This window comes from Danio rerio, chromosome 24 (assembly GCF_052040795.2).
Source record: "Danio rerio strain M-AB ecotype USA chromosome 24, GRCz13ab, whole genome shotgun sequence".
Taxonomy (NCBI): Eukaryota; Metazoa; Chordata; class Actinopteri; order Cypriniformes; family Danionidae; genus Danio; species Danio rerio.
In genome coordinates, this window is record NC_141044.1 from 36,292,862 (window position 1) to 36,320,275 (window position 27,414).

Consider the following 27,414-nt stretch of genomic DNA (forward strand, 5'->3'; position numbering starts at 1 on the left):
TCAGTAAAGACTTACTGATATTTGTGCAATAATTAAAAAATGTCAAATAATATTCATTCATTCATTCATTTTCTTGTCGGCTTAGTCCCTTTATTAATCCGGGGTCGCCACAGTGGAATGAAGCGCTAACTTATCCGCCAAGTTTTTACGCAGCGGATGCCCTTCCAGCCACAACCCATCTCTAGGAAACATCCACACACACACTCATACACTACGGACAATTTAGCCTACCCAATTCACCTGTACCGCATGTCTTTGGACTGTGGGGGAAACTGGAGCACCCGGAGGAAGGGAGAACATGCAAACTCCACACAGAAACGCCGACTGAGCAGAGGTTCGAACCAGCGACCCAGCGACCTTCTTGCTGTGAGGCGACAGCACTACCTACTCCGCCACTGCCTCGCCATGTCAAATAATAATAAATCAGTAATAATGACGATGATGATAATAATTCTAGCAATGCATTGCATTTCTCATTATGATGCTGCTTAATATGTGCTCGAACGTGAGTTATCTGCTAAAAAGGTCCTACTGTTACATTATAAAAAATAAATCTATGAATCATTCAATTCACTGCTGAAAGCTGTAAAGTGAACGAACGAAAAATGAACGGACAAAAGAAAGGAAGGAAGAAAAGTCTCACTTCGATTACTCTTTACATTTTTTGGTTTCGGCTTGTGTCATTTTAAATGCTCAGTCTCGTTATGCGCTGATTTTCTGTGTTTGTGGAAATAAGCAGGTGCTTATGGAAATAAGCAAGCATATACTCAATATATGAGCAGGTATAACTTTTAGATGCAGCAATTTTGTTCTGTGTAGAAACATGGTGTTGAGAAGCCTTTGCGATTATTTTATTATGACGAATAAAAGCTTGGTTAATAGTGAAACTGGTTAATCGTTGCATCCCTACATACATCACCTTTAAAGGATCAAAAATGGCTCTATTGCATCACTACAAAATCCCTATTTTGGTACCAAGTGTATGTATTTTTAATAGGAATATGCAGGAAAATATATCATGTTGACGAATTTGAATGAAGCTTAACATACAGTAAGCTTCAACGTAAAAATATAACTCTTCATATTTCACAGTGAAACATGACCAGCGTGTTTTTAAGAGATTTACCCTGTTAGTATTTGATATGTTGTGTCCGAGTATACGCTTCCAGTTGGTCCAGGTGAAGTCCAGCTGATCTCTGCCTGGCCCAGCTGCTGCTGATGTGAACCAGATGGAGTATTTGTTGTATATTCATCACTCATGGACATTTTGGATGTAGTTTACCCACTCCACCAGCATCTGTACCCCACAACCACCTGCTCACCAGTTTGGACCAACGCTGGCTTTCATTTTGCTTGGCCATGAGCGTGATGAGGCAATTCGATAAGGACTTCAGATGTTAACAGGCATCATTTATCAAGGCCTAAAAAAGCCTGAATGAATCCATAACAGTGTCCGTTTTAAAGGATTATTACTTTGTTTTGTAGGTCTCCCACAAAGGATTTAGCTTCTTCAAAGGAGTAAAATCTTTTCGCAATTTTCTCATAAAGTACATTGCAACATCAGCTCTTTACTTACAGTGTCGGAAATGATTGGTTTAAGGATCCAGTCTCTCAAAATCCCTTTTTAAGAGCCTACTCTGCTCTTATTGATCAGATGACTCTGCTCAGCTCGGTTAGATGGTCTAGTAGTCTGTTGTGATTGGTCTATTGCATACAGAAAAACAGACATATCGTTCTTTCTACAGGTACAAAATAAAACCAAAATATCTTGTTTATGGTTACTCACTCAAAAAAGTTCAAACTACTTATTTAAAAGGAGCTGAATCACACAATTTTTTTTTATTTTTTTTTGGGACAACTTGATTGTTATATGTTCAATCCACTTACATGAGTAAAAACAATTACACTAAAAATTGCTTTAACATATTTTTGAGGCTTGTTCTAACTACGTATTTAATATGAGTTGAATGAACACAATTCTTGAGTTTTTTGGGGTCAACAATTTATTGTTTAATCTACTTACTTTTGAAAAAAACAAAGTTGGGACAACATGAAGTCAATTTTGTAGAAATAGTAAATCTTTAATAGTGCTGTTTTAATTAGGGATGTCTAGATCTGACCACATGATGAGAAATCTGGCCCAGAATTGGAATCGGACGTTACCTCCCGATCAGGACTTGAATTTTTTAACACATCTATAATTATGCAGTGATCCAGATTTAAACCTCTTTCTTGACTTCACATGGAAACAGAAACGTGTGAGGCATGACATCACTTTGTTGCAGAGATGCTATTGGTTAAATGTCAAAGTAGAACACGGAAGCAGCTTGAAGCAGAAAGCACGAGAATGTCTATGGTCTGGAGGTATTATAAAGTTGTTGACAACAACATTGCCAAAGCAAACTGTGAGATATGTAAACTTGGAATTGCAAGAGGTAGAAAGAAACAGGCTACATTTAACACAACACACAAACAGAGTTGTTGAAAGTTAAAATAAGGTGAATTAAATAAAACATAAGGAACATTCTAGATCTGTTTCTTCGCTCTTCTTTATTATTTTTTATGTATTATGAAAGTATCAGATCGAGTTTCGGTATTGTTAGATACTCAAAATCGGACTCGAGTGCAAAAAATCTGATCAGGATTCAGGACATCCCTAGTTTTAGAAGTAAATTTTTAATAGTGCTGTTATTTTGAGGTGATGATGTCATTTAGAGCCAGAGTCTGTGTACTAGGATCATTAGTGGTGCAATATCCTGTAGACACAATTGGGAAGACGTTAGCTGTTTGGTCAAACGACTTATTAAATATGAGTCAAAACAACACAATTCTTGTTTTTTTTTTTTGTGGGGAGAACCTAGTTGTTTTATGTTCAGTCCACTTAAATTTGTAAAAATAATAATAATAATAATAATTTCTTCATGTTAACCAACACAAATCAATTGTGTGGAACCCAGCATTTTTTTACAGTGTATGTCCCATCCTTTTACATATAGAACGGAGGAGCTTATAACCTATACTCTAGCCAGCCATCAGGGCAAGATGTATATCTTTCGGCTACACACTTGGTTGGAAACCAAACACCTTTGATTTCAGATGATCCAAAGGCTTCCTTAGCACTTTAAAACAAAAATATAGACAGTAATGATGACATCAGTTTATCATATCTTCACAATTAAAATAATTCTTTCATAACAGATAACTGTCTTTTTGACAGGTTGACAACACAAACCTAACCAAAGGCTTCAGCTTATAATACAAAGAATTTTCTGGCACCCAATGAAGACCATAGGTTGCCATTATGCTGATTCTTACAAGCATAAATAGGTTTGTGCTAGAAATGAATCTGATTGACAATTTCAGGAAAACTGACCTTCCTTTTGTGATGCCATAATAACTTTACAGATGTTCAACATTTACAAACGACTAAATCACAATATGTGAACATATCAATGAATGATGTATTATAATCTTGAAATGAAGAAATTCTTAGCTACAGGTGAGCAGTTGTTATAAGGTTCATTGTTTTCCAGTGGGCAGGATTGTCTCTGCTCGCTGCAACGGCTCAGGGAAATGATTGATTCTCATCATTTGCTAACCTGCCTCTGAAGAGCCAGAGGAGAATGTGGGAGGAGCCAGACTCCGCTCTGGTAATAAATGAGGGAGGCTGATTACTGCTTTTACAGTTACAACACACACCGCATAATTGGGGTGTGAAATACAGAGACACGAGTGTCCAGAAAAAGCGAAAGGGAACAAAGGCAGATACAGAGTATGTGATGCACTCCTGCATTCTCTTTCAGTCATAACAACAACTCCCAGCTTTATAGAAAGGCTTTTCTCTCAGGTTCTTTAAAAAACTCTCACAAACACACTCAGACTCAGCGATGAGTAAGGATAGATGCCTCACACAAAAACAAGCAAGTAAATAACTCAAAGCTGAGGCACTACTATATTTTTCACTACTCTGTGGTTTGCTGTACTGCATTTATATGTGTTTGGAGTTAATAACTTTAAAAATAATAATGATAATAATTATTTAGGAAAGTTACATTACACCAGTCCAAGTGGAGTTAAAATTGGTAATTCTATACTGCTGCAAATGATATCTCAATCAAGTAAAATGTATTGTTTAATTTGAACTGGGCTGCACGATTAATCTGAAAAGGATTGCGATCTTAATTTTACCCTACACACGATCTTACTTCAGCTTTTCTACGATTCAGCCAATTTTATTTTCACATTTATTGTTTTATATACATTGCTCAGCAACATGGACACCTCAAAATGGTGCTAGTGTCACATACTGTATATATAAGGTAGAATTCACCTTTTTTTTTTCTCAAAGTGATGGTAGCCATGACCTGAGCACACTCATCAGTGAAAGTGAAATCGGCACGCACATCATTTAAATGTTCATATCACATTTAAGGGTTATGATTACGACAAGCTTTTAATATGTTTTTTTTTTTTCATAGAGAACACAGTGTTGTGCATGAATAAATGTTCACTAGGTCAGTTAAACTACTCTAGCCTATATAATTTTGAATATAATATAATGGCAAATGTTGTATTTTATCAGTGAAAAAAATTGTCAAATGATGTTGTCAATGACAAACGATAAGTGTCTCAAACAATAATTCAACTTTAGAATTATGAATAGTTATTAGTATTCCGATGACATCACTTTTCTGTGAATTACCAAATAGGACATGTCCATGTCCATAGCATTTTTGCCAACAGTAGACCTACACAAATAAGTTAATAAAAATATTATTAGTGTTGGTTTACCATATATTTGAGAAATAACAATAATAGCCTACTCATTAACCTTTATTTTAAATCTACAGAATTGTAAGAAAATCGTGATCTTCATTATAAGCAAAAAAAAAAAAAAGTGATTCTCATTTTAGCCAGAATCGTGCAGCCCTAGTTCATTCTGGAATATATGTTCTTCTACATTATTGTAAATCCAAAAAAAAGGGGGGACCAAAAATAAACCTCACTAAAGCCACAATCAAAAACTATTTCCTAAAAAGACAGAAAAAGACATGTATAATATTATTATAATTATTATTATAATAATATGTTGCTTCATGTTTAATGTGAAACTTCAGTAAATTTCCTTGGGTTCAGTGCAGTCAAATTCAAGGTTATTTATATATATATATATATATATATATATATATATATATATATATATATATATATATATATATATATATATATATATATATATATATATATATATTAAATGAAATCAATGAAGAAACATAAAATAAAGCTTAATAAATTAAATTAAAAATAAAAATAAATTTAAAAGTTCAAGCTATAAAGCAAAAGGGATGAATATGGAGTTGTATTTGTAGTCTGATTTGTATACAAACATTTAAAAAGACACTAAAACCTATTTGTTAAAAACACCTTAACAGTATGGAATGATGCTCAGTGTTCACTAGAAGTCCCAAATCTGCCCAGAATTTTTCAATCAATACTAGATTTAAAATGATCCAATACAACTGGATAAGGCATACTTGGATATATCACACCTAAAAAAGTTTAACCCAAACATCCCAGATATATGTTTTAAATGGCAAAAACATAAAGGAACATTGTATATTGGAATGTGAGGTGGTGAAGACTTTCTGGAAAAACAAAATAACATTAATTTCCTCAATTATTTCATAAACCAATTCCAGTTATCCCTGAAATATGTGCGTTGGGTTGATTCCAGTAAGTTTGTCATTACCAGGTTATCAGACTAAAATGACTGACATGTCTTGTTATTGACGTTTGATAGTGCTTTATTACAAGAAAATAGAAAGTCCATCCATTGACCACTGGCTGAAAGATTTGGCAAATTAGATTGCACTGGAAACAATTACCTACAGTAAAAAAGGCAAATTAAAAGAGTACCATGAAATTTGAAATCTGTTTATACAGTTTCTGGAACAAAACCATACATTGGCACAGTAAATACCTCTTACTCTACTGATTGATTGATTGATTGATTGATTGATTGATTGATTGATTGATTATTTTTGTATGTGGAATACAGTATATAATTTTATTTGTCTAAGCCCATGTAACAATATAATTACCCATTTAACTGAATTTGGATGCTTTGGAGGAGGGAACGGGAAAAGTGTGTAATTTAATGTTAACTTTCATGTGCTTTTTTACAAGCTATAAATCACTATAATTCTCATAGGGATTGGAAAAATAGTACACAAGAATAAAATAAAAAATAGTAGTAAGACTTTAAACGCATCAAGGGGTCATTTATATATTTTTCAAACCTTTCTACACTGCCATGAATTCAAGTCAACCCCTAGATTAGATCAAGCGCTCAAACAAAGGCCCAAAAGTCTAGCAGTGCAACACTACAAGAGTGTGACAGCACAACTGTTTATCAGCATGAGTGCATGACAGTATGCAAGAGCAGCTTTGCCAGAGTATAACTCTAATAGTTTAGGAGCTGTCTTCAAGTCGACAGCTCTTGTAGCTGATGGAACGCAGCTCTTCTGGATGTTGACAAGCCGAGAGATCTGCACTTAATAGAGTTCTGAAAGGTGCTGCTCTGCACTTAATAAATAACACACACCTATGGAAAATGACTGTGATTGTTTACATGCAAAACAGAAGGTGTACGAGTCAAGGAAGAAACACTATGCAAGCCTCGGCATGCTGTGGATGCTGTGGTTTCAGTCATAGTCTGCATTAATGAAGATTTTATGCAGGATGATATGATAAACAGAGAGGGATAAATATATTGGGAAAGCCGGTGCATCCCATGCGAGACAAATAGTGGGGGTAAAATGACATCAGTTGGATGCAGAACGCGGAGCCGCTGAAATAGCCTGTGAAATTGATTCCATGAAGTGAATCATGATTTAATCTGCCAGACAACGGGGTATAAATATTTCCCAGTAAGGAATAAACGGTAAAGCTTACAGCATGCAACATATAAACGTGCCTTCTTCAAGGCTGCACTTGTACACAATGGATTAGAACTTGCTGAAAGAAAGCTGCTCTTCAAATACGGTCATTGCTTTTAAGATGCATTAAGTACATTTTTTGTTCACATTAAAATCTATCGAATGAAAGTGGTTTATTAAAGTGAAAATGTTGAAAATATGTCAAGTTCAAGTCAAGTTGAACTTTATTGTCATTCCGCTACATGTGTAAACATTCAGTGGAATGAAATATCTCATCTCACAGGACTACAGTGCTTCAAAAGTAAACAATACAGTTTACTGGACATACAGTAAGAGCTCTTAAACCTATACATAACTACCATACATGGACAGTAATCGAACTTTACATATAAATATTTAATTCAGCTATACTATTACTAGAACCAGGGCCGGAGTGGGACTCCTTTTCAGCCCTGGAGTTTCAAGCCTTAGACCGGCCTATCTCAGTTCACGACTGACTATTAAAATAAGGTCATTTCTAATTCAGTTTCACGTCTTTTATCAAGAAAACAGCTGCTTTAGAACTTCAAATTTTCAACAACCCTAACATTATTATACGTTTTAACAATAAAAAATAAAAGAAAAAATAATAAAAATAACTTATCAGATAAGGTTCGAACACAGGTCGGCTGTGTCATAATTTATCGTGCTGACCACTGGACCACAGTGGCGCTGTTAATCTAATGTGGCTGGAATGAAAAACAAATATTACACTATGACCTGCAAGACTTTGATTGATGGCTTAATCTTTTTCTCTCCTTTTTAGATTTCTGATCAAGTTATGTCAGATTTATTATTGTAGTGAATCATCTGATTTTCATTGAGCCGGTGTATTATTAATCAATATTAATTATTCGAATTCTTACATTCATGAAGGTGCCGCTGTTTAGAGTCGAATGATGATAGTTACATCATTAATAATCTGCAGGCTGCATTTTGTTTACGGGGCTGCAAGAAAAAAAAAAAAAAAGAGCGGAGCTGCGGCAAAACAATGAATAAAAAGAGTTAGGCTATGGTCAAATAAATAAATAAATGAAAAAAAAGTGCAACTGCTGAGAGTGCAAGCAGCTAGGGACACCGGCCCTCGTGGCAAATGGACTGGCCCACCGGGAATTCTCCCGGTTCTCCCGATTAGCCAATCCGGCCCGACTAGAACAATATTGTGTATATTGAGCAAAAGATGTATTTTAAGGTAACAACAATTAGTGCAACATGATTTGTTAACATAGGCTCATTCTGAAAATGTATCCCTATATACATTTCTGGAGATCGCGAATTATGTAGCCAGAGGAATGTATGGCTGCATTTCATCTTTAAAACGAATGCTATGGGGCGGTATATTCCTTTTGCGCTTAACAGCTGGTCGCTAACCTCCATATGGATGGCCTTTCTGCTGTTACCAGTTCGCCCAGTAGCTCGCCATGTCCGTCGGTGGACTTGAGATGCAGAGAGGAGTTGACCAAGACAACGGTCTGTTCAAGTCTGATGAAGAACGGTTTCAGAAGGTGAGTAAAAATAAAAACTGAATCTAAAAAATAAAAGAAGTAACTAACAGGGTGAGAATGTGGGGCTTTTCTTTTCTGAATTGCTTTGGAAAACACTTTTAATTCGGAAAGTCGTGGGTGGGTCAATCGATGCTTTTGAAAACTGTATTGTTCGGGTTTATGGAAGGAGGAGGGTGGGTCAGTTAATTGGTTAGTCCGTTAATCAACTTGTGAGAGAAATTTAAGATATCAAAATGCACACACACATCGGCATCTGGCGGATTCGCGAAAACTAAAACTGCAAAAATTGTAGCTCCTGAGACTTATTTGGTGCTCTCCAGAAATGCATATAGGGGTACGTTTTCAGAATGAGCCTGGGTTGTGATTTGTGTTATATTCACAGGTAAACATTTTTTTACTTAGTCCTTGTAAGATGAAGTTTAGGTAAAGTGTCCGGTGGATATAGAGAGAAGAGTGTTTCTACAAGTGGTTTGTCAAGCCAAGTGTACTCTGAGGAGAATCAAGCCAAGCATTTCTTTACTGCAATGCTGCATCCCTGCCAGTATGTGTCAGTATGAAGACAGTATAAAGACTTAGTTAGCGCACTTTTAAAGTTTAGTTAATTTTTTTTACCTTAATTACTGACATCTCCCCAAACCATATGTGTACGTTTGGTATTACAAACTGTTTCCCAGTTGGAGCTTAAGTGAGAAGCAATCCCAGCTGGCCCAACTTATCAAAGTAAGAAAGCAAGTAAGGGCTACAGAGCAAAAACTTAAACAGTATCCAGCCAGACTATCTGTGCCATCCCGCAGATATTAATTAGTCTTCCGAATGTCATGGTGAAATTAATGGGACTGAAACCAAGCAATTAGTGCAAAGTCCAATTTTAAAGTGCAAACTTGGACGCACATTCACTTCTAGATGTGGAAGGCAGATGGATTATTTCCTCTAACGGCTCCCAAACGGCTCCTAAAGGAGCTCTAGGAAAGCACTGCTATTGCGCACTGGACTGACTGAGAGCTCATTGGCTGCTGGAAAGGAGTCTTCAGCAGTGGGTAAGTGGCAGGATCAAACCACAGATCAAACCTCATGCTTATTATACTGATGCCCTTCAGAGCCTCATCTCTCAGTCCAGCTCATTAACCTGCTGTCAGCCTAAACACACAGCAAAATAACTGTTTTTTGGGACCCGATGAGATTGAAAGCTGCTGGTGCTGTGCTTGTAGACTTCAAGAAGACTTTTTGACTTTTGGTGATTCATCAAATGCAAGTCAATAGCTATGTTTTTTGGGAGATGATGAAAGCTTAAGGAGATGAAGTCTCCAATTTAAGATATATGCTGTTTTATTCTATTCATAGGTCTTTGATGGACCTGCTGTCAGCCAAAACAGACTGTAAAATAGCTGTTTTCTGTGACCTGATGAGATTAGAGGCTGCTGATGCTGCGCTTGTATGAGCAAAACTGGAATATCACATAAAACATTTGTGAATAAAGCACCATTTCCATAGGACAGAACAAGATTGTGTAAGATATTGTGCATTAAATTTATTTTAAGTTTGAAGAAAACAAGTTATGCAACAAGATTTGTGGTACATTCACAGGTAAACATTGCTTATTTATTTAGTCCTTGTAAGATGGAGTTTAAGCAAAAAGTGTTTGGTGCATAAAGAAAGAAGAGTGTTTCTACAAGTGGTTTATCAAGCCCACTCACCTGTATGAGGCGCATTCAAAATTGTATAATGTTTTTAAGGTTTTTCATGTGGTGTGGTGGGTAGGGGGTCCTGGTTTTGGGAATTAATGAAAGTCTACGATGAAGTCTCTAATTTAAGATATATGCTGTTTATTCTATCTACAGGTATTTGATGGGCCTGCTGTCACCCTAAACACACAATAAAATAATTGTTTTCTGTGACCCAATGAGATCGGAAGCTGCTTATGTTGTGCTTGAGGACTTCAAGACATTTTTTGGACATTTGTTGATTGTAATGACTTCAAGATTCCAGACTGGATGATGTGGCAGATCCTGATTGTATGTCTGCTTTGCTCACCAATTAGTTCAATGCATATAAATGAGAGTTGTTGTCCTAGATTCCTTGGGACGGTGTGGCGACGTCCTCTTTAACGACCATCTCTTTGACTCTGTAACCTTGGTTTTGTTTTGCATTATTTATATAATGTAGTTAAAGTTAAGTTCTTTATCTTCATTATCTCTAGACAATGGTTTGTTTTGACTGACTGTTGCTCTTCTAGTTCAAAAATAATAAATGATTTGCATTCAGATTATTTTGTCAGTTGATCTCTCTGTTATGTTGTGACTCAAATGAGCATGTCGTAACATGATTCATAAAATGCAAGTCAATAGCTATGCTTTTCCATCCAAAGGTGTGAATTAGACTTGTGCACAGAACTGGAATATCACATAAAACATTTGAGAATAAAGCATCCTTTCCATCCAATGATTTAAAGAGAAAAAATAATAATTTCTTGAAATGGGAGAAGCCACAGTAGTTTTATACTATTAAAAATGACTTGCTCCTGAGAAGACAAGTTAATGCAATGTGGCTTTTGGAGGTATGAAATACTTTTTGGGAGTGCAGATGCTTAAGAGTTCTGGGGGTAATAATACTGAACCACTGTGATGACAGACTTTGGCTGAGGAATCTTAGAAAGACCAAAACAACATTTCAGATGTTTTACAATGAGGTTGGTCAAGGAGTTTGTCCAGTAATGCCATCCATCATTCCCATTTTTGCTATCATGTGATTTATTAAACAAAATCACAAGACTTTTTTTCTGATGTGGATGCAGGAATTTATTACATTTTTTCTTATCGCATAAAAAAAGATATTGGCGTTTCACTATGTATTACGTATTACTAAGTAATATTCAGAAACGTACAAACAATAGATGAATGGAAACACAGCTAATGGCACTTTGAAAAAGTATACAGGCTAAACAAAACATCCATATCTTGGCATTTTATTAAGCAATATTCCACAATGTGCATAAAAATAGGTGGATGGAAACATAGCTAATGGCATTTTGAGTTAAAAAAAGGATATAGGCTAAACTAAACATCCACATTTTGGCATTTCATTATGCATTTTTAAGCAATATCCTGAAACATGCATGAAAATAGGTGGACTTTAATGATTAAAAAAGTATACAGGCTAAATAAAATGAACACCCATGGCTCCTGAGGAGGATCCAGTGAGGTCTTATGAAAAAAGAAGTGTCAGTTCACGTACTGTATGAGTTTGGCCTACACGTAAGCCATTTAATGCAACAGGAAACTTTTGCCTGAGACTGTTATGAATTCAGAATCATTTGCAGAGGCTGTGCATTAAAACTAATAATGTGGTAAATAATGTCCAGTTTCTTTCTTCACAGATCATTTTCCTTCGTAAGACTACCTTCGTAGCCTGGAGCCACAGGTATTACTTTTGCTTTGCTTGTATATCCATAGACGTGCATTGTTTGAATCACTAAAGACCACGATTTGAGCTAAACATCTTCTTTAACATTCATGTGAAGAAATAAAACACCTGCATTCTGTATCGTCTCAGGGTGAGTACAGTAAATAAACAGCAAACTTTTATTTTAGGGGGGAACTATCCCTTTAAACTTGTTGAGAGCACTTACAAATAATTGAACACTGTAAGTAAATAAGTATAATATTTAGCTTGGCAACTTTTTCCATGTTTCAAGAGTTCACACTTAGCTGATGATTGATAAGTAAAAAGCGTTTTTGGCATGCTGTTCATGGAGAGAGCCCTCGGAGGAGCCTTGAGCCGGATTGAACGATTGACAATATATATTTCGATATAACTTGTTAATACTTCCAGATTTAAAAGAGTATCCTGACAATGACTGAAGCCACAAAAATGAGAGGCTCAATTAAATTCCATAACTTTTCGGCTAATACATTTTCGGTGGTTGAAAATTCAGTACATCTCACTTTTAGATTCCTCTTGTTGCACATTTATGCTGTATGATTGGCTCTTATATCAACATAGTCAAAAAAGTCCAGAGCTTATCATTGTTATTGACATAAATATTATCGCGATTATCGCGATTGATAATAATGTTTATCAGCGCAGCCCTACTTCCTACTGTTAGGTCATGCGACGGGTGTGTGAGCTCAGGTAGATCTCGAGAGCTCCCCTTTTAGACAAGGAACAAGGGGAGGGAGTCAAGAAGGGACTCTTCAAGACAAAGATGGTTAAGGTAATGAGATCTGTCTATTTATGTGTGTTTGGATTCGTCTGATTGGTGTATCATGTCATTGCTCATGCAGGGCCAGCTGTGGTCAATCATAAGTATGTGATCATTTCAAAATTAGTACATAAATACACTTCACTTATTTTTTACTATTTTTTTTACCACTTGCATTTTACTTTCAAAACATGATACATATATACTCCTGTTCAGATGTGAGTTGGTAACACTGTTTTCGAAAAATGTTTATTTGATGATAATATAGGGTAAAATTGTGGAAAATCATTATAATTGTCCTAAAATGTAATTTACTCATGCAAAGCTCAATAATTAGAATTGGTACTTTAGCTATCAGTGGAACACAATCCTATTTTGTAGTTTAACCAATGCTGTAAACACTTGTGCTGCTTAAAATTTCTGAGAAAACCAAACCAAACAAAAACAACATTTATTTATTTATTTATTTATTTATTTATTTATTTATTTATTTATTTATTTATTTATTTATTTATTTATGTAAGCAACTGAAATGTTGTAATAATGTAAAACCACTTTTTTTTTGTTATGTTGCATTAAAAATAAATAAATAAATCCAACCGAGGGTCGTTATGGATACGTAACCCTGTTTACATTGCTGGAGAGCGCCAAATACATCCCAGGAGGTAAGTTTTTTTGCAGTCTTTGTTTTGCAAATTTACTAGAAGTCGCTGTGTTCGCTTTTTCAGATCTCATATTTTTCAAGTGCCATTCGTGCCTGCTGTTCTTACGTAAATCCACCAGAGGCTGCTGTCGACTGACTGACCGACCGACATCCCAACCACCCCATTCCCCAAACCCAACCGGTAGTGTTTTTTAAAAGCACAGATTGATCCGATCACCCCCTCCCTAAACCCAAGGCACAGTGTTTTCAAAAGCAATCCAGAAAAAGGAAAGCCCTCATGGCCGCCAGATTTTTTACAATGTTGTCAAATCTTACCCAAAATTCATACCCTGTTGTTTACTTGTTTATTTAATTTTTTGCCTTTTGTTTTTGTTTTACCTGCTTTCTGGAACAGTTCTTGCCAGACTTGAACCCCGTCATTGCGGTCAGAAACCATCAGCGCCCTGTAGCATTTGTTTTATAGACGAAATACAGCCATACCTAGCACTGGCTACATAATTCACGCTCTCCAGAAATGTATACGGGGGTACGTTTTCACAATGTGTGTTGAATAAATCAGGTTGTGGTCAAAAAAAGCTTGATTGCATAACTTTGCACTTGTTTTCTCCATTGCATTGATTGAAACTGTTTACAGCTAATAGCCATTCAGTGCGATAATATAATTTGCCCTAGCATTCATGCATTATTTTGTTAAAAATACTCAGCTATATGACTATATTTGTCTTTTTTTCTCTGTTTTCATACATTATCTCCATTCTGCAATTCTATTCTGGACATAAACTGACAAATGTGTATTGATCAATCACATAGGATCAATTTTGATTTCGTTTAGACTTGAACTGCTCCCTCTGGATTAGAACCAAAGCACATAGATCTGACTGGCATCGATAATTTGATTTGATAACGTCAGCGAGCTCGTTCCAATGACGGAAACTCGGAAATGTCACAGAGGTTAACAAAACAATTTAATTGGAAAAGTTGTTGGAGCACATGTCACTGAAGAGGCTGCGCTTAAGGACTGTATTATAACTCGGATGTTTTAATATAATTGCCACTTAAAAGCTCTGCTAGATTGCCCTTGTTCTTCAGAAACTGCTGTGATTGTTCAGAATATGATTATTTAATGAAAAAATCCTCCCGTTTATCAAATTTACAGCTCTTGAAACGAGAAACAGATTCCTTGGTGCTTATAAAAGCCCAGTGCTCAAAGCCAAGGGTGAGCTGTTTATCTGCTCAGGGGAACATGAGAGGTTACAGTCCTTCAGAGATGAGCTTTTATTATCTAATTCGGCTTGTTATTAAGATATGACCATGGTAGGGAAAATCTAATGGTGAACTCAAAGCATTTATGACCTTCATCAGTGAAAGTTTGTTGATTGGAATATGAGTCTAGGAAAGCAATGAAGTCGTGTAGTCATTAGAATGTCATTTAGAAATCTGAATGTCTGTGTTAAATGAGGCATCGCTGACCAAAAAAAAGAAAAAAAAAAGGCACTAACAAAACCGTACTCTTTGCTCGACTTCTTAAAGCCAACATCAAATTTTAATCTACCTTTTTAATACATTAACTAATTTTTTTGTTTAAAGATAATCAGTGCATAATATTTCAAATATTAAAAAAGTTTATAAAGGGGGAGCTTTTTTTCAGTCAAAAATTGCATGTACATTTCTCAATTGACTGTAAAACATAGGTCTCAAACTCAATTCCTGGAGGGCTGCAGTTCTGCACAGTATTGTTCCAACCCTGAACAAACACGGTTGATCCAACTAATGAAGGTGTTCATGACTCTTTGAAAGAGTTGGAGCAAAACTGTGCAGAGCTGCGGTTTGAAGGTAGTTTTTGTCAAGCAAATACAAATAGTGTGCAACAATTGGATGCAAGAAATTAAAGCTCTAATTATTTTCACATTTAAAGACGGATCAGAGCTCAGAGATTGTTAATTAATTGCACATGCCTTTGCTGAATCCATCAGTTTGCATCATTTCAGTTGACCTGTAAGCCAGCACCCACTTAAGGGGATTTACATCTATCCAAATGAAAATAGCAACAGTTCTTGACCCCAGTGAGTTACAAACAAAAATAGGAGGTATCATTTGGAAAGAAGACACTTTGATCTTTACTATGGTCCATCTAGCCAGTTCAATGCTAAAAAAAAATCTACCTTTTTAATACATTAACTTTATTTTTGTGTGCAAAGATAATCAGTGCATAACATTTCAAAATACAAAACAGTTTAATCAAATGAAAATTACTTAAATATAAACATTTCACATAAAAGCCCTAAGGGAGGAGTCATTTTTATCACTCAAAAATTGAATAAAAATTTAACAAATGATTGTAAAGCAACAACAAGTACATTAAAATAAGTTTGAATTTATTATGAAGTGTTTTTTTGTCAAACAAATAGTGTGCAACAGTTGGATGCTAGAAATTAAAGCTCTAATTACTTTATTCTTTAAAGACAGATCTGAGCTCAGAGATTGTGTAATTAATTGCACAGGCTTTTGCTGAATGCATCAATTTGCATTAATTCAGTTTACCTGCACGCCAGTACCCACTTATAGGGATTTACACCTATTTAAATTAATATATTAACAGTTCTTGACCCCATTGAGTCACAAACAAAAAATATGTGTCGTTTGGAAAGAAGACACTATGAGCTTTAATATAGTACGTATTTTTACATTAATGCTTTTCATGCATCTTTGCTTTTTTTTAATTTCCATTTACTTTACTTCAAATCAAAGTTTTTAATGTTGTGATTCCCCTAGTACATGGCTAGTTTTAATTTGCGACTTTGAATTATCATGCTCTAATTGTTAACTTAATCATTTCATTTAATCTAATCTAATAAATGTGCACTAAGCTATTTAATCAGTTACCCAAAGACCATAATGGTAACAACTCTTCCCTAAGAAAAATACTGAAAAACAAATTGAGGTAGAAACTATTTTAACTTTGAAACCATTAGAATATGATAGGTAACACATTAGAATATGATAGGTAACACATTAAAATGCATATTAGTAGTAGTAGTAGTAGTAGCAGTAGTAGTAGTAGTAGGAGTAGTAGTAGCAGTAGTAGTGTTAATAAAAAAATATAATTTCCAATTTGCAACCAAAGTATTTTTATGAATTGGTGGTTCATTCTGCTGTGGTGACACCAGTTAAATCAGGCACTGAGCCGAAGGAAAGTGAGCGAGTGAGTATTTTTATGATGTGCACCACTCAAGGATTCAACTCAACTTCTCTCTTCTGTGAAACATTAAAGCTTTTTTTTATTTGTCAAAATGTTTTTTATTTATACAATAAGTACATGAGGTCAGATATTGTCCAAAAGCAAACATTCTTTAAAGAGATAGTTCACCCAAAAATGATGATTCGGTAATCATTTAATGAAGTTTTACTTTACTGTTAAACACGAAAGAAGATATTTTGAAAAATATTGAAACCTGTAACCAACAGCTTTCATACTATTTGTTTTGTTTGTTTGTTTGTTTATTTAGACGTTATTTGTCCCAAAGGGAAATTAACGTCACAGCTGAGCTCTCCATACTATATGATAAATAACTACTATGGAAGTCAGTGGTTACAGGATTTTAGCTTTCATCAAAATGTCTCTTTTTTATAATTCACAGAAGAATGAAATTTATAAAAGCTTATAACCACTTGAGGGAGAGCAAATAGTGCGAGCTGTATGTAAATTCTTAATTTTGGGTGAACAGTCACTTTAAAATATTTACCATTTTTAACTTATTTTAAAATAAGTTACAAAGAGTCACAACAATGTGACTAAATATTGACAACATTGTGAGACGTGCAGTACTATGTATTATTAGGGGTGGGTTTATTGATTTGGGGGCGCTGCGCAATTTCAGCCATGACGCCAAATAGTCCAAAAATGCACCTTTTTAATCATAAAAACACCTCTTTTCTATGTTTTATCTTAACCCTCCTGTCGTGTTCACATTCTTACCCTTACTTTAGTGTTCCCGGTCAAAATTGACCGCTCTGTTTTAATCCTCTTATATTAGCACAAAAAAAACCAACAACATTCAACATTCTTTAGCTGTGAACAACGTCTCAAAGTAGTGTTTAACATGAATTTATAGAACTAGACATAAAATAACTGCAGTGAAAATACAAATAGGCACTAAAAACATTTAGAAAAAATTAACTATAGATGAACGTAAAATAGTTATGTTTCCTTGTGAGATCAGGCTAGAGGATCGGCACATAAGCGGGTAAAAGAAATGTGTACCTGCAAAAGACATTGTTCAGTCTGAAATGTGAGTGAGTTGGGGTGGTGTGTATGGGGATGTTTTGTGTCTAATGGATGAGTATAGTCTGGATACCCATTCATTTCCTATTGTGGTGACTTTTGTCCCGGAACACCACAAGTTTAACAAGGTTGATTAAAACACTCAAAATTGAACGAAAGATGTAATCATCTCTTTTATATGTTTAAATTCATAGTGTGGAGGATATCATAAGGCCTTGAGGCGATCAGATGTAAAACACAATATTTATGAGTGTTTTAAGTAAATCGGTCAGATTTGACCTGGAAATGACAGGAAGGTTGATGCACTATCTACATTTTAAATGATTTCATTCATTCATTTTCTTGTCGGCTTAGTCCCTTTATTAATTCGGGGTCGCCACAGCGCAATGAACCGCCAACTTATCCAGCAAGCTTTTACGCAGCGGATGCCCTTCCAGCCGCAACCCATCTCTGGGATTTTAAATGATTTAATTTTTTTAAAATGAATTTACAACTAAAATAGTCTAATAATTAAATCCAAAATAACAAATGTTTTTTTTTAAATTAAACTTTTACTTGATTTGACTGCTGGACTGCTCCATGAGTGCGGGTGTAAGACAAATGTTATTTTTGTAACAATTAAAATTCTTTCAATTTAGTTTGTTAGACGCTCACCCTACAACAATTATGATAGGAAATGGTAGAAGAATACAATGTTATAGGCATCATTTATATTTCTAGATATTTATTGGGGACCCAAAATTTCCTGGGGCCCTACTTACTTTGCTTATTGGTTAAATCCGCCCCTGACTATGATTTACAATACTATTACATATCTATTATCTCTTAATAATCCTACAGTATACAAAACACAACACAAGAGAATCAATCCTCTGTGGTTTCCATCCCCACATTTCCAATATGTCCCTAACAGGCTGTACTTCTTTCCCCTCTGTGACAGATCAGAGACCGCAGTTCAAAGGGGTTTTGACTCTGATCCTTTATGTCCTGTTGCTTGGCCAGTGTGAGAATCTGACACCAAGACATTCCTGCAAATTCTTCAGGGTATTCAGCAACCTGCTGACTGCAGTGTCTGCAAGGAGACCACTGATATCAATAACAATGCCATATCTGAAGGAGATAAGAATCGCAAATCAGCCAACAACAACAAAAAAGACTAAGTACAGGCAAGTTACTGAGCCACACACACACACATAGTCCAGGTCTACTCAGATGGCGGGCACATGTCCAGCGTAAACAGTCCTTTACTAGCGGGATGTTTTATTCATGAGCGCAAAGCCATCTCCACACATGAGCTATTATATTTCTCAACCCTCATTTATAGCTCTCATGTGCGACGCCCAGATAACAGGGGAAAATTGCCTGGAGGGCTGAGACGACACCGCAGGAAGTAACGCCGGCTATCATAACACCCAGCTGGAGGGATGACAGAGAAAGAGACATTTATCAACGCAGCAGAGGCACCTTTCAACACACGCCATGTACATCTCTATGCAGTGGCACACCTTCACAATCACTACAGCGGCCCACGTTAGGATACAAATCCAGGATATTTAGGGGTGTAACTGAAAGAGGTGAAGCTCAAGACGGAAAACAAAACAACAGCAGCAGCCAGGCACACACACATACACACCTTGCTGTGTCACTGATCACTGCTTTTGGGAACTGTGGGAAAGCATGTGCACAGAATACTTACAGATTTTTTTCCATAGAAAAACATTTAGGTTGAAATAGTTTGGGGTTGTTCACACCAAACTGTGTCGCTTGTATTCTTGTGTGAAACACAGTATTTTGAGTTGAATTAATGGTGGTGATGGATGAGGAGATTCCCTCCCAAAATGGAAAATCGCTATATAAATATAAGGATTTATTATAATTATAATTATTATTATTATTAGTAGTAGTAGTATTAGTATTATTCCGTAAACTTATTATTATTATTATTATTATTATTGAATTAATTAACTTTTAGTGCTCAGAAAAAAATCAACCAATCTTTAATATCTAAAACATGTCTAAATAAATAAATACAAAAATGATACTCCTCAAAATGTATACATACACACAAGTATATATGTATATATAAACACAAAATATGTATATATACACATTTTGGAATGTTTACATGCTATCAGACCTTTATAATCGTAAAACAGTACATCCAGAGACATCCCAGCAGACACACATCATAAGACATTAATATTAGGTTAGATTTAGGTCACCAGTGTCTAAGGACAATGTTTTTTTAACGTCTAATAACGAGGTGAAATGACGTTGGTATTTGGATGATTTTAGATTGTGTTGGAAAGAGACCAATATCCAACATCCAGCCAACATCTTAAACATCATATTCATGTCAAATACTGACACTTATTTGTCGGGTATGGCAACCAAAATCCAACGTCTGATTAATGTCATATTGGTAATGTCTACATAACATCAAGTTGTAACATGATTAGACGTTGATATTTGGTTGTTTTTAGGTTGCATTGGAAAGTAACCAAAATTAACATCTGTCAGATGTTGGACATTGATGTTCTGATGAACGTCAATCCAATTTTCATTTTCCAACAAAATGCACGTTGAGGTACAAATTCAGTCAAAACTCATGTTGACGTCCTGTGCCTGCTGGGATGATAGTCATTCATACAGGTTTGGAACGATATGAGGGTGAATAAATCATTAGGGCTGCACGATATTGGAAAAATCCAATATTGCAACATTTTTTTTTTCCACAATAATTATTGTGACATGAATAAAGTGTTAGAAAATGATTTGAATAGGTCTATTTGATGATTTTCTGGGGATTCTAACAGTATTCAGATACACAGGGCGGACTTAGTGATTTGGGGGCCCTAAGCAATCACAGGTATATAGAAACTCAAAACACTCTCTTTCTCTATATATAAAAAAATTTCGCAGTAGATTAATTTTTATTATATATTTTTTGTAAATAAACTGCATGTTAAAAATATATTTGAAGTGGAACCTTTATCTTCTTAATGTAAAATTAAATCAAATAAATTCACAAATAAAAAGCAATTTCATGTACAATTAATTAGCCATATTTGTGATTAGATTTTAATATTTGCATGTACAGAAGGAAAGCTCCACTATTCTGGTATATACACGATTATAGACAGATTTTACAATATATGAAAGAACATTTTTTAAAAAGCTAAATAAATAATATAGGCTTCTTAGCATTAGTCGGGGCCCTAAGCAGCTGCTTATCGCACTTGGTTAAGTCCGCCCCTGCAGGTACAGAAATTTAATAATCACAATGCAAACTTCTTACTTCGTTTTGTCTTGTTTCTAGTCTAAATATCCAAAATAATCTTAGACCAAGTAAAAATAGTATATAGTTTTCACTATCATCAAAAAGTAAGTGACAATTAAGAGTTAAGGAAATTATCTGCCAATGGGGTGAGTAAAGTAATCTTGTTTTCACTTTGAAATGTAGATATTTGGACTAGAAACAAGACAAAAATTCTAAGAAATGTTTTTTAGCATAAATCATATAAATTACATATACATACAGTGATTAAATACAATTCTGTAGCTCCTGGTCAACTATAATTCAGATTGGACATTGCGTATCTTTACGATGTGACTATTGCGGATGCCCACATTGCGATGCTGAAACGATATATTGTGCAGCCCTAGAAATCACTACACATTTTTAGTGAACTACTCCTTTAACCAGACAGATGTGGAAATAAGCTTTAGACCTGTTTTAAAAGGCTCCCCGGTATACATAATGGATGTTATGAAAAAGTTGTGCTTGTTTGCGGAGTGCTGAAATGCTATTTGTGAAGGCAGTCGCTGTCCATGGTGCTGAAAGAAACAGCATGCTCTTTTGAGACACACAGTTTAACATGCTTCCTGTTTCTTTGCGTGTGTGTTACATCTTTAGGCTTTCATGACACACTGCTTGCTATTTACCTGTAATTGATTGTCCCATATACATCCAAACCTCAACAGTGGAAAATAACTGGCATCCATAAGCATGCTTACAATCTGAAGCATCCTATCTAAAATATAGTTTTACTAATAAGAGACTTGTGTTTTGAATCATGAGTCTTTCACATATGTTTCTATAAAATCATCACATAGTACAATGAATACGAAATTCATTTTGATCTGCTTCTTGCAGTCTACAAAACGATATGATTCACAGAGATTACACATAGTTTCACATTCACTTGCAACGTGGTTATACACAAGCACATCCGAGACGTGTATCTGATGATAAACCTCACAGCCAAAGAATACATCATTCACAGATTAACATTTCAAAATCGCCTTGCTTTTATTGCAAACACACACTCACACACACACATATATATGCTGTAAGGTTTGATTTCGTGTCCTTATATACCTGCAAAGGAGAGAGTCTGTTCATCTTCGGTGAAAGCAAAGACGCACTGATTGATATTTCCCCCAAAGAAACAAATTATTCCCTTCATAGACACCTCAATTTGCACGATCTACGTGAAAAATGAGCACATCCAAAAATCACTCCACCTTAAAATCATCTGCAAAAGTATAAGGCATTTAAAAAAGGAAAAGAAAAACCAGCAAAAATAAACAAACGTGACAGGTAAGCTGCAAGAAAAGTTTCCATTAAAACGTCACCAGGTCTCAAAATGACTTTCGGGTAAAGAAAAGACCAAAATAAAAGCAAATGCTTCGCTCGGTGACATCAAAATCACAAAACTCTCATGAAACAACACCGCAAAATACAAGCAAAGCACGTCTACAGCAAAAGTCTACGGCAGAGAACAAAAAAGGAAAAAGGGTTCAAAACAAACATCATCGTACATACGTAAAAATGGACCCGCCAAGGCCATTTAAAAACCAGTTGCACGATTTCACACGACTGCAAGCACGTACTTGGCCACAAGTACTGAATAGCCCCGACAGGAATCACTGCATACTAAAAACTTGAGGTACGGATGGAAAAACGCCTCAAAACAACACTTTTTCAAATCTCAACGCTCAAACCCCAGCAAAAGGAGAGAGAAAAAAAATAAAAAAGAGCAAGTGAAAAGACAAAAAGGGTTACAAAAAGGCCTGGAAACGTACTCACCGAGAGGGAGTAAAATGTTGCGATAAAAATGCGTTATGGCACAAAACACAGTATGGCGAATGAAGCGCGTTCTCGGTCTGTGAGCCCTCGCTGCTGTCACGTGACTGCTGCTGCCTTGAGCGGCGGGAAGAGGAGCTGACAGGAGACGCCGTTAGTTAGTCGTTATCATTCCACACTGAGAGCCTTTCTGTGATTCTCCCGTTGTGTTTTTACCGTCTCTTTTAAGCTCGCGGAGCTCCCATGATGTCAGACTCAACGTAACGTCTAAAGAGAGCCTCGTCTCTTTTTTGTTCTTGCTGTTCGTCTTTCTGTTTTGTGACGATATACAAGTAATGTGTGCGCGCGCACGCGTGAGATATTACATCGCGGGTAATGTCGTTAATAACGTCACGAAATGCTGATTTAGTTCCGTGTTGTTGCTTTTTCACGGACGTTTATCTGATGCAAATGCCACCGTGTAGCATCAGTGCATTCCTCCTGTAACATTTATCTCGTCTAAATGAAGGAGCAGGACTCTCCTTCTCTCCTCTTCTTCTCCATATGGGAAAAAGATGTGTAGACCATAGTGAAATGCAATGAAACATTAAAAAATCCATTGCTAACTGGCCGTTGGATGAAAAAAAAAATCCTTCATGTTGCATACAAAGAAACATTGTTCTGAGGTAAGATATTGGAAAGACTGTCTAAATCAGCTGAAGTAATGATTACCAAAGTTAACTTCATGATTAAAATTTAAAAACTGTAAAAGACTGATAAGATAGATAGATAGATAGATAGATAGATAGATAGATAGATAGATAGATAGATAGATAGATAGATAGATAGATAGATAGATAGATAGATAGATGCAATGAAACATTGAAAATTCCATAAATAAACTGGTCGTGGGGGTGAAAAAAATCTTTCATGTTGCTTACAAAGAAAACATTGTTCTGAGGTAAGATATTAGCAAGACTGTCTAGTTATCTCCATGATTAAAATGTTAAGTCTGTGAAAGAAACTGATAAGACAGATTAATACCGAACTTAACTAAACCGAACTTCAACTCTGAAAACTGGACTGACAGTTTCAATTTACTAGAACGTCTATGTTAAGCTGCTTTGACACAATCTACATTGTAATAGCGCTATAGAAATAAACATGCATTGAATTGAATAAGTAGACAGACAGATAGATAGATAGAAGGTAAAATTCCTCCATCATGGAAAGAGGCTATAATTACCGTTATTTTAAATGAGAAAAAGGATAAGGAATATTGCCAAAATTGCTTAATACAGGTTACAAAATATACAATTCTATTTTAGCATCTCAAATACTAGCATTCTCACTGGATTTGCTAGAGGAGAACTAAACAGGATTTGTAAAAGGCAGTTTCATCTAAATAATAAGACTCATTAAAATAAACTTCCTGTTGCCCTAATAAGTCTTGATGGAGAAAAGTCTTTTGACAGAGTCAGTCGGGAGTTTCTGTACTTGGCATTAGAAAAGACGGGCTTTAGATGGTCCAGTGGATAAAGTCATTATATCAAAATCCAACAGCAAGAGTGAGAATCAAAAATGTTGTCTACAGATAGGAAGTGGACAAGGATGCTGTCTTAGTCCTTCTTTTTTTGCTTTTTATTAAGAATTGTTGGCTCATTTAGTTAGGCAGCATTCAAAACATTTTGTACATTTCAGTTTTCACCTAAAAACAATGAGGCACTTGTTAATATGGCTACATTTTTCCTTGGTGTTGCATAAGTTTTAGTAATGCCTAAATATTTTATTCATAATGTTTTATTATTTGCATTTTTTCATTGGCTTGCCACCCATCACCTTGGATTCCAGCTAATTGGCAATCAGAGTTGCATAAACATAGCCAGTATGCACTTGTTTCAACAACTACCAGTTAAAGAAAGGGTTATACATCTTACTTTTCGGATTGAAGTTAGCCCAATTTACCTTTTGTAACTTAATTTAACAGATATGAGCAGTCTTTAAGGGAAAAAAATAGGTAACACTTTATTTTGATGGTCTATTTGAGTATTATTAGACTGTCTGCTTAATATCTGTTGATACTGCTCCTGCAACAGATATTTAACTGACTATAAGAAACTAACCCTAACCCCAACCTAACAGTCTACTTATAATCTAATGAGAATTAGTTGGCATGTAGAAGCAATGTAACTTAATTCAACAAATGGACCATCAAAATAAAATGTGACCAAAATGTATATGGCTAACTTTTTATGACTAGCCTAAGTGTTTTATATAACTGGCCGCTGATGTCAAAGTAGGGCTGAATGATTTGGCGAAAATGCAATCTCGATAACTATTTTCCATATTGAATGATACTGATATACATGTCTATATAAGTTGTTAATGCTTCCAGATTTAAAAGAGTACCCCTACAATGACTAAAGCCACAAAAAATGGAGTGTCCATTAAATGGCATAACATATTTAGGGATGATACATTTTCAGTGGCCAAAAATTCAGTGCATCTTTAATATCAACATGCCTCTAGATTCCCATTGTTGCACATTTCTGCTGTGTGTTTGGCTCTTAGATCAATATAAAGTGAAAAGTCCAGAGCTTATCCTTGTTATTGACCTATGTCGAAGTTACTGGCTACATGAAGAGCAAACAAAAGTGTTCTATAATAAAAAAGCCTTGCTAAATGAGTTTAAATAAATGCTTTGATGGTGCTTGAGATACTGTAAGCTCTCAAACATTCAATCTTATAAGAGGATTTACATTCAGCTACTGTCATTTAACATAACACAATTCATAGATAAGTTAATATAACGTATAAACATTGGTTGTAAAACACTGAAAAAAAATATAGCAAACTAGGACATGGTGAAGCACGTCCTAATACACGATGGCATGCTGAGTCTGAACAATCCATGCATAATACAGGCGCTGTGATGGAGTTTGTAAGCTTATCATGCCTGACCAGGTAGAACATGCGAGACACACTGCAGAGAACATGCAGGCTGATAGGTTGTTGCAGTGCCTTTTTCTTTTTTCTCCTTAAGTTTCCGGAGCCTGAGTTGCCCTTGAGCATTTACTCTGATGGCATTGGTCCAAAGGCCTTTCTTTTTTTTTTTTCAGGGGACCAAGCCAAGAAATACATGCACAGCCTTGGACTGAGCAAACATGTCCAGTGATTTGGTATTTTATGAACTCATTGCTAGATGTGAAGCATTGATGGCCGTCCACAGCTCATTAACTCAACCTTCAGTTTGCCAATAACCGCAAGTGTCATTAGGAGCAGTAAGATGCGCAACTTGTTATGAACTGCAATACCCTACTGTCAGATTCAATCGCTAACATCCGTCCCTTCCAAACCATGAGTCAATGGCAGGAAAATACACTGTAAGAAGCCGATGTTTATCACGCGAGGCATTATTGGCCTGCTCAAGAATTCCTCAGCAACCTCCACCTAGTGAAATATTAATCAATAAATGTGTATGCATTATTTATCAGCTGATTCAAGAAATCGGGCGTCCTTTTTTGGTGCTGCGGTAAAATAGCAAACGTATAAATATCAGGATAGAGGGAAAGAAGCGCATTCTTTTGTGCTTTGTGTGTACATTGTGTTCGCTGACAGATCATACGTTATTGCGTTTGTTCTGCTGGCTTTAATACAGCACTGCGGCTCGCTCCCACAATTCTGTGTAGTAAATCAAAGGGGGACTGGATGAAACTCTGCAAATATTTGCAAATCTTTTTTGTAATGAAATTAACACAAAGTCTGACAGCGCAAGTAGAGCACATGCTTCTTATTTCAGCTCATCAGAGCAGGCTTTATGCATTCTAATCTCCATTGTTCAGCCAGATGAAGTTTGGGAATATTTCTAGGCAATTATTTCAGAAATGCAGTGATCTCAGCGTATGGTTACGTAAGAGCGAGTTTCAGCACTAACACTCGAAGCTGCCAAAGAACACAGCGGGTGACACGGTGGCTCTTGGTCAGCGCTTTTTATTGTTTCATGGTGGACTGAGTTTATCGCTGCATTTTAAATTTCTGTAACACAGCTCTAAAGCCCCCGGCCTGGCATACACTAACCGGACTTTTTTTCCATGAGCGATTTATATGCAACTTCAGAACATACAGTAGGATGATTCGTATTTTCTAGGTTGCTGCCTTTCAGCAGCGCTGGAGTCATGCAATTGTTTACTATAGTTTAAAAACAGATTGATGATTCATTTTTAGAAATGCGTGCCTTGCACAGACAGATGGCTTCTTCTCCGCAGGGGTGTTTTTGTTTGTTTTATTTTTTATCTTGCTTACCAAGTAGCTTTTTCTCACTTAAGGGAATTCTTCGGGTTTTTTTCTCATCATTGTTGGCCCCGTTTCGCTTTCTCTGAATTAAGGTATGGGCTCTCTGTAAAGTTTCTTCATTGCTAAACCACTTTTTAAAGAGGTCATGAGGTAGGAAATGGAATTCTCCTTGTTCTTGTGACATTTGAGATCAACTACTACACATATGAAAATCTACTACTATAAAAGCTCCTGTATGTTTCAAAACTAAAAATGTTCATTCATTTTCTTTTTCGGCTAAGTTCCTTTATTAATCTGGGGTCACCACAGCGGAATGAATCACCAACTTATCCAGCACGTTTTACGCAGCAGATGCCCTTCCAGCTGCAACCCAGTACTGGGAAGCACCCATACACACTCATCCACACACACTCATACACTATGTCCA

General features: G+C 35.8%; 1 protein-coding gene across 4 annotated transcripts in view; it reads right to left on the bottom strand.

The window, feature by feature from the left end:
• ralylb (RALY RNA binding protein like b) overlaps positions 1-27,414 on the bottom strand; it is a 490,264-nt gene that overhangs the window by 262,906 nt on the left and 199,944 nt on the right. Inside the window, exon 1 of one of the 4 annotated variants that reach the window (XM_087309882.1) lies at positions 22,719-23,052. The exons of 1 other annotated variant lie outside the window; for it this stretch is intronic. The gene's annotated coding sequence lies outside the window, so the exon portion shown is untranslated. Of the gene's footprint in view, positions 1-970; positions 1,705-22,007; positions 23,053-27,414 lie in introns of those variants that run through there. 2 more of the 4 variants (XM_087309881.1, XR_015525250.1) reach the window with 2 other exon arrangements.